Source organism: Protopterus annectens, chromosome 10.part0, assembly GCF_019279795.1.
Source record: "Protopterus annectens isolate FY-2018-M chromosome 10.part0, PAN1.0, whole genome shotgun sequence".
Taxonomy (NCBI): domain Eukaryota; kingdom Metazoa; phylum Chordata; order Ceratodontiformes; family Protopteridae; genus Protopterus; species Protopterus annectens.
This window is the reverse complement of record NC_056744.1, coordinates 804344052-804354051: the sequence shown is the minus strand read 5'-3', so window position 1 is coordinate 804354051 and position 10000 is coordinate 804344052.

The following is a 10000-nucleotide window of genomic DNA, read 5'->3' as shown; positions in this document are numbered from 1 at the left end:
TATATATGTGTGTGTGTGTGTGTGTGTGTGTGTGTGTGTGTGTGTGTGTGTGTGTGACTGTAAATAAACACATGTATATAGCTAGGATATGATACAGCAGTTACGAGTAACATATGTTCACAGGCCGTGCATATGGGGGTGAGGGGTCCAATAAACAAACGTGTAACACGTAGCATCAACCCCCCCACCCCCCCAGCTGGTGAGACATACAGACACACAATAAAGGTAAACACACCACTGCTTCGTAGACCACTGGCAGGATACTACCAGTGGGAGAGACCTGCCAGGTCTAATCTTGAAACATAGACATCGATGTCCCTTGTGGGACACCAAAATTTAATGATCGGAGGCAGTCCCGGTAATGACTTATCAAACCAGCTTGTAGATGTACACGGATCAGTAGGTTGCGCAAGCCTGATAACCCATGGGTCGACACAATGTATGACATGTGTCCTGACACAGGCAGAGTGGGCAGTGTGTAGTGGTGTGTTTATACTCCACCTGCACCCACAGTAAAGATGAATTCTGTAGAGGAGTGGCAGGTGGGGGAACTATGGGTATGCAATTATGGGCCTAGGCGTGCAGGTGTTGGCTGGTACAGTCATATTAGGACCACCCCAGGGATGTAAGTAATATTCCGAAATGGGCATAGCTGACACCCATACCTCTCAACCCCTAAGAGCATATCTAATGGATAGGACATAAACCATTGGGGGAACAAATAGGGACCATACCTCTGAACTGTCCCCGTTTGCCAGGGACGTCCCAGATTTCGACTCAGTTTCTAACTCTGCCCCACTTAATCCCTCCTAAAACTGGTGAATTATACGTAATAAATAATGACAACAATTAAGAGTTATAAACATCATTCACCTCAGAAAATGTGTATAAATTCATATGCTCTGAGTCTGTCAATGTATCAGATTAATAGCACCAATAATTTAAATGTGTCCCTGATGTTGTTATGCCATGTCCCTGATTCAGTTTGTATATTTCCCCAATAGTATGAGAGGTCTGATAGGGACAGAAAGCACATATTCCACTGACAACCTTAGAAAGATGATAGAATATTAGGTATGCAGTAGCAAGACTCGGCTGAAGGATGTGGGTTCCAAAACCCAATTACTTGTTTGTATTGAAGAGTGTCAGTTCCTATGTATTAGCCAGATGGGTGCAGATTGTATGAGGAACACACCAATAATATGAATCAAACTCTGGACAGGCCGCGGATTCCGTACAGTCAAACGGCATGCTGTCGCCTAATGGGCAGCCATTCCCGATACTGTAGGCATGTAATCTGATGTAATAGCATCACAAGGTAATATCGTAATCCTCACTCTCACACAGGGGCATGATTGTCAGATACAAACACCAAATGCAGTGCATTTGCAAGTGCGGGTGCAAGCGGGTGTAAGCCTGTTTGGCCGCCAGTATGCGAGTATTGCACTGATAAATAATGTAGAGGCTAACTGTGTGGACGAAACTGTAACCAGAGGTCAGCATTGCTTAGCACTGCACAAACCCACTCACACCCACTCACAACTGCTTTAATGTGCCCTTATCACATCGTATCCAATGGCCTTATTCTGCCCAGCAACAAAATAAACGGCCTCTGCAAGGCTCGAAACCAGGACCCTGCACACACAGCTATTGTGATTTACCACTAAGCCATGGCAGATATACAGACATTGGACCTTATCACAAACATATCATCCAGCACAGTCATTCAACAGTATAGGAAATGTATTCCATCATGTAGATGTATGTGTGAGTGTTTATGTCCAGCATATAGATACATACATATATATAGATATATCAGGAACATCCCATGTGACAACAAAGCATTACAAAGGAATGAAAAGGGAAACACCAGCAATGCCTGTATTATGTAGTGGTGTCTTCCCATGTAATATCAAGACTCCCTCAGACAGACATGTGTCAGTCATACACGCAATCATTTGTACATTGGCCATATACATCACTTTGTGCATGTTATTTACATTAACACAACAGTTCCTGTCCAATCATTATGTGAGAACAGTACTTTTGCAAGGTGCTGTGTGTGACATCATCATCATGATAAAGGTAAATGGGGTAACCGTAGTGGGACTGGTAGTGTTGTGTGTACAATGGGGTCATCCACATCATGTGTACCTGGAACATTTAGGAGTCATGTGCATACTAGGATCGTGCACCTGAGAGACAGGGGTGAGGACAACTGGAGTATGTTGTGATGCATATTAAAAGGGTTACATATGTCCAGTGGACATGTGTGTGAAATGGATAGCTATGTATGGGGCAAATGTTGTTCTAGGAACCGAATGGCCTTTTTTTCCGTAGGGTGAGAGTGGGATGTGGGGGAAGGAGAGTAGGTATGCTCGTTTAGGATAGGTAGGCCAGGATGACAGACAAGACAGCATACAGGGTCGGTATATGACATATGTGGGGGGATACACCTCGGACGGGGAGGGGTGTTCAGCATTCACAAGCCTATGAGCCCCCAGATGGAAACAGTTGGACGGAGGTCTCCAGCCATGGGCAGCCACCACTGCATCAAAACAGCTGCAAAGGTGGCAGTGCTGGGGGCTGCCTAGGATGGGCATCCTCACCCTGTAAATGTAACACTCTGCCCTTGAGCTGGCATATATGACCTCGAAACCCCTTATTGAGCCCCCCACGCACCACGTCCGGGACTGTACTACAGCGGACATGTTCCTGTCTAGACTTGCTCCCAGGGGGAACAAGCCCCATCCTCAGTGGTGGTACCACCAGAAGGTGGTGCCAAACCAACAGAGGTGGAGGTCCAAGGCTGGGCCCTAGATGTGCTGGTGCCCATTGCCATGGCCAGCTGAAGTGGGACAGGAGGTTCTGCCGGGACCTCCAAACCCATACAGCCTATGGTGTTGCATTTTAAACACAGTTATGGCTTAGTAATAGTCAACAGCATTCAGGATTACTTACAACAGCATGGATAGATATGACCATCAACCTAACACAACTGATGGTATACATTTGCAGAGAGAGCACAACACATGCATATATACTGCATGGCATCTGTACATGTAGAAGCCTTGTGACTGCAACTATGAACAGTGGCCCATTATTGGCATGTCACTGAGAACCCCAGACAGTGTCTGTCATACCACTGTTTCATGTGACATATGTCCAGTCAGAGATGCGATGGCAGTAACTCATCACTATCACCATGTACTGGCTGCAGTCCTCACACTATGCTCCTGCTGTTCACAGATGTGTGTTCAGTGAGTAACACAGGAAACAAATGGTTCCACACACTGACCAGTCCACAGATGGCCCTACAGATGGGGGTCCCTCACAAACAGAGCACTGTCTTGTCAGTTTTAAAACATGCAGAATAGCCATTACCACACACACCTTGTTAAACAGGCAGTTGTCTCAATGAAGCATAGCTACACTTACATGCTGTAGTCATGTCTGGCACATTACCCTCCTGTCTTTAGGCGATTTCCCACTGTGTATGTTGTTTGAGGAACATCCAGATATCATCTGTGATGCTGTTTACTAAACACCAGATCCAGGTACCACTTACAGCGACTTTCATGGGAAAACCAACATGATGTTCCTAGATATTGTGCTGTGTTTTTCATGCGAATGGCTATGGGAACATCATCACAGCTGTTCCACATGCAATCAGCTAGCGGAGGACTGCAATAGGTGCAGAGGCCATCACCCGAACATGACCATCACTTACAATACACAAGCTGCTTCTGAGCAGGTGTACACCTCCATATCCACCAGACAGTGTGTGGGAGGGACAGACAGAGGCAAAGTACATCAGAGAAGGGCTTGGAGACTAAAACTTAAGTATCATCTGTCACACACCTACCAGTACAGGGGTTCAAACCCCTGACTGACTAGTCATTACTATTACAAGTGCATGCATTTACACCATGTGCCACAAAGCTGACATGTTGGTGTGCTATAAGGACATATATGTGTGTTGGTGTGCAACATCTGCAACAGAGATATAGTAGACATACATTAGGTGTAGCACATAGGGCTGTCCACATGAACGGATGTCATGGTCAACACAACCACACTCCCTAATGGACTCACAGTGACACTCTTTGCCAGGTCCACAAATACACTCCCAAACCACGTAGTTTTCCACACTGCAGTAATGCACAGGTACTACATGCACCACAGGGGATATCTGGAGGTTCTATGGGCTAGGGCATGTGAACATGTTTGACATCTGTCATTATGCCATTGGGAGTTATACTGGGAGTGACTGTGGTTGGGAGTATCATACCCCACACGCAGACACAAGGTGCCAGTACTGACATGCATGTGTGCATTGTCTCATGGGTGTGCAGTGGTTGGCTGTGCAAGATGGCTGTACAAGGCTGGGTGAGGGGTAATCCTTGGCATCACGCCCCCCGACAATGGTGTGCAGTGTGGTACAGGGGTGTAGTGTCTGCAATGTCCCACACAGATGGGTATTGTGTGAACTGTCCTGACATCCTGGTTACCATTGTGTATGGCCATAGCTTTGCAATGCATGCCATATCTGTGTTTGATAGTCCTTGACATGGACATTGCCTGGGATGTGCATGTCCCACAATAATGTACAGTGACATGTACAGGTGTACCTGGTTTGGCTGGCACATGTTATGTACACAGACTGTTATCTTCCGATATGCCAGTACTGTCATGGTGTGGCAGAACCTGCTTATAGTCAGCAGGTTGACCCTGCACCTGCATTGATAGCATGATACAGGTATTCCCTGGTGTCAGTGGCATCGGTCCATACAGGGCACATGTGTAAGGCATTGTATGGTCACTGTGGATCACATTTGATGACACCACATATGTTGCAGGCATCCAGTGGGGAACATAGTGAAGGCACACTGTCCGCAATTATGTGCCTATTGTACTGCTGTACAGGGTGCCATGCCCTCTGAAGCCCATTGCAATCACACTATGCCTACTATCTGTTATCAATGTGCAGGGTACTAACAACATAGAGGGATATTCTAGGCAAGTGTGTTTGCATATGACACATGGGTTCAGGACATATTCCATGTAATAGTAAGGTTGCATACTTTGTTCACCAAGCCTTTTGCCAGATGTAGGGGTATGGCTTGCCAACACATTCCCTTGGCTGACTGACATCTGTACTCCTCGTGAGGTGGACATTGTGACATATAAGATGGGCACCATATAGGAAAACTACAAAATCCACTCCCCAACATGTCCAGTGGTTAGACACTCCCAGCCACCTCCATACAGGCACTGACAGTCAAACACACACACACACACACACACACACACACACACACACACACACACACACACACACACACACACACACACACCTGCCATATCCTGGAATAGAACCCCTACTTAACTAGTGTATCATACTACAGTATTACACAGTTACAGCACAGGCTATGGAGATTATTGAGTTACAGCAGTCCCAGAGGTGTATGTCTAAGTGGGTGGCATCAGCAGGATTGCCAAAGGTGGTCATGTGAATTATAAAGAGTGTGCATACTCTAAAAAGCATAGTTCCTGTCTTAGGCAGACAGACACACACACACACACAGTTGGTCTCTCTTGGAATAGAACCCCTACCTAACTAGTTTATCACACTACAGCAATACGCAGATGTTCATCATGTTACCCTGCTGCAGTCATCACACTTGGGTTATCCTGTCGTCAGGTGGTCCCGCAGTCAGCCGGAATTCCAAAGTCTTGGTCCAGCGTCGGTTGCTGTCACTTCTTCCCTGATGTCAGTGCGCCAGGGGTATATATAATGCATCCAACACCATTTTCCTCAGTCTTTCTTGCTGCGCGGTGCCCGAAGCAGAAGCAGTTCGCAAGTGCCGGTCGGCCGACTCGTGAGATTTTCGAAGTCGAATTTCAGATCCGAAGTCTTCAATAAAGCTAAGTACCCCATTGGGGAAACTTTTCTTGCCTCAGACCGATGTCAGAAAAAGTTAACAATTGTATTTCTTGTGGGAAGCAAATACCTCATAAGGATTTTCATTCTTACTGCATACCTTGCCTAGGCCCAGAACACGACATCACTGGTTGTCATTTTTGTGCTAGGTTTAATAAGCGTACTATAAAAAGATGCTTTGATTTCGCACGACACTACTTCGGTAGAAAATATAACTACACTATGCCATCAGAGCAACCGACTACTGGCATGCACAAAAAACACAAGGATAAGGACAGGCAGCCTAGACCCAAGCCAGACTCCGAGGCCTCGGCTGGTCCGGTCTCCGGTTCACCGGTCTTCAGTCAGGCTCCGACACAGCCCCTGACTACTGCAGATCTGGAACCCGAGACCACTTTGGAGCTTTTGGCGGAGAGTACTAGGCCAACGCAGCCATTTTGTTTAGCCCCTACAGACGACTCAGCGGAAAAAGATGTCAGTGCTGCAGAAACACCTTCGGTTTCTGAAGGCGTCTTCAGATAGATGATGCTCACCATAAAAACGTATCCTTAGACTAAGACTCCTATTAAGCCAAAAAAGACTGCACTTCAGTCTCCAGTTCAAGGCCTCATGCCTAAGAAACAGATGCTCAAAATGGCTGAAGATTTGATCTCTTTAATCAGGGGTTCCCAACCCCCACCCAACAAAAGGCCTAGACAAGAGGAAGATTATGCCTCCTCTGAACAAGTGTCTATTTCCTCAGGCTCCTCTGTGGACCAAGATTACTCCTTTTCCCCTTATGAAGATTATGATGTTGAGGATTCCATTCCCTCAGCTTCTCCTCCTGAAGACTACTCCTTTGGGGAAACTTTACACATTATGAGGGAACATTTTCACTGGGAAGGTCAGGACTACTCTGACTCAAAGAAAAGGCTCAGAGAGTTTCTTTTACTCCCCCAACACAGACCACTCGCCATCCCCCCAGTTTTAGACATTGTGGATGACGTTTACTTAGAATCCAGTTTGAACCCAGATTCTCTGCCTCCTGCTCTGGCCAAACCTGACAGATACTATAGAGTACCTGATACCCACAAATGTCTTTATAAAAGCCCTGCTTCTGATCCAGAGACTATCTCCCAGGGTCCCAAAGGGGCTAAGGCTTCTATGGCAAAAAATCCTGTACCCTCTGAAAGGGACTCCAGAGCACTAGACAGGTGGGGGGAAAAGGTTTACACCTCAGCCACTCTAGCTATGAGGGCACTAAATTGCCAATTTCACATGCTAAAATATCAGCAATTTCTAATGTCTCAGTTAAAACAAAAAATGAGCACACTCCCTCAACAATCTGAATTGAAAGAAATGCAGGATCTGTTGCATGCAACTGAACAGGTGGGAAAACATACTTTACAATGTGGGTTTGATTCTTTGGAGGCTTCCTGGGTCTGTTATACGTAGGCATGCTTGGTTTAAGGAACAAACTCTGCCTGATCATGTTAAAGCAAAGCTTCTAGATGCTCCCTTACAGCAGGATGTTCTTTTTGGAGTTAAAGCAGAAGAAGTCTTAAAGAAAATGGGGGATAAGGCAAAATCTATGCAGACAGTCAAAAATTTCCCACAGGTACAGCCCCCCTCGCTTCATCAGAAATTGGCCCAAAAAAATTGGTCCTTTCCAGCTTCTGACAGACCACAGAGAGGTAAATACAGACGTCCAAGAGGCAGAGGACAACCACAAGCCCAGTGCAAACCTCGCCAATGGGGCACTGCAACACAGAAGGGAGGAGAAGACAGCTCCCAAACTACCAGAAGGCAAACTCAATGACTTGCACCTCATCTGGCCAAGCAACACTCTCTTGGCAGCCCCCTTGGAAGGAAAACTCACACTTTTTTCAGACAACTGGCACATTGTCACAAAGGACAAATGGGTCCTAGACATAATTTCACGAGGATACAGATTCCATTTTCACACCTTGCCAATGAAAAAAGGAATGCCAAACCTGCCACAAAATCAATGGGCAGAGGCACAAAAACAAATTACAGCTCTCATGGACATGAGAGCTATTCAACTGGTACCTACTCGAGAGCAAGGCCAAGGATTTTACTCAAAACTCTTTCTAGTTCCCAGAAAGGACAAAGCCTGGAGACCAATTCTGGACCTTTCAATTCTAAACACCTTCTTACAAGTACCCAAATTCAAGATGCTAACACTACAGCAGCTTCTTCCCATGTTGGGCAAGAAAGCATGGCTAGTAACGTTGGACCTCAAGGAGGCATACCTGCATGTCCCTATCAGACAAAGTTGCAGAAGATACCTCCATTTCATTGCAGGTTCAACCCATTACCAATTCTCTGCACTGCCCTTTGGCCTATCTACTGCGCCCAGGGTCTTCACAAAATGCCTGGCACCAGTAATTGCATACTGCAGACAAAGAGGAATTCAAATATACCCATACCTGGACGACTGCCTCATCCAAGCAGAAAGCAAGGACATCCTCTTACAACATCTGGCTTTTGTAAAACATCTTCTAAGTTGCCTGGGGTACACAGTAAATAAAAATAAATCAAAACTAGTACCCTCACAAAATATGACATTCCTGGGTGCCAGCTTGACTGCAACGGCCCAGAAGACTTATCTGACACTAGACAAACAACTACAACTGACTAAATATTTCAACACAATGGCAACAAAGACCCAACTACCTGCAAGAAAAATTCTGCAGGTCTTGGGCTTCATGGCATCTTGTATACTACTAATACCATTTGCAAAGCTGCATATGAGGAAATTACAGTGGTACCTAAAAAGTGTATGGTCTCAACACAGCCACAGCTTGGATACAATGATATCTCTCATTCCCTGCCTACAACAGGAGTTTCTATGGTGATCACAGGCATGTCACCTCAACAAGGGTCAGCCTTTCACCTTGCCCCCAGCCAGGCAACTATGACAACAGATGCATCGGACTACGCCTGGGGGCACACATGGCAGGACAGTGCATTCAAGGAGTATGGACTGCAGATCAAAGGAATCTGCACATCAATAAAAAAGAGATGCTAGCTGTACAGAATGCTCTGACAGCCTTCAAGAATCTATTACATCCAGGACAACTTACAATAAGGACGGACAACACCACAGTAATGTGGTACATAAACAAACAAGGGGGTACACACTCCTACTCTCTATGCAGGCAAGCAATGACCTTGTGGAATACAGCTCTGGCTTACCAAGTTCAGTTACAAGCTCATTTCCTGCCAGGAAAAAAGAACACATTGGCAGACGACCTCAGCAGAAACATCATAGATCCCCACGAGTGGAAACTGGATCCACAAGTATTTGCAATGATAACTTAAAAATGGGGCCTTCCAGACATATACCTGTTTGCCAGTCCTCAAAACTATCAACTAACAAAATTTTGTACAAGGACACTTCACCATCAAGCTTGGAAAGTGGACGCACTCTCATTCAGTTGGAAAAAACTGACAGTATATGCCTTCCCTCCATTGCCTCTCATCACAAAGGTGCTTCTGAAAGTCAGAAAGGAGAGACCACGACTGATACTCATAGCCCCAGACTGGCCACGCCAACACTGGTACCCACTATTGAGGAATATGGCCCATGGCCCACCTCAGATTTTACCACAAATTGCCCATTTGCTCACACAGCAAAACAAACGGATTCTTCACAGCCAGCTCAAAGCCTTAAATCTGGCTGCATGGCAAATCACCTAAGCATCCAGCCAGCTCCTCTTTCCCAAGCAGTTATGGATGTTATTCTGGAAGCTAGGAGGCCCAGCACCAGGAAGGCCTATTTGGACAAATGGAAAAGGTTTTGTGCCTGGAACCAAGCTAAAGGCCAAAACACTCTTCAGCCTCACATGCCTCAGATTCTACGTATTTAACTAAGATGTTGCACAAAGGACTTTCTTTTTCTTCCATTAAAATCCATGCATCAGCTATTTCAGCCCACTACAACACAGATCCACCCTTATTTTCACATCCACTTCTAAGGCAGTTCCTCAGAGGGGCAAAAAACATTAGGCCCCCCAGGAGAGCACCTACACCAACATGGGACCTCAATTTTGT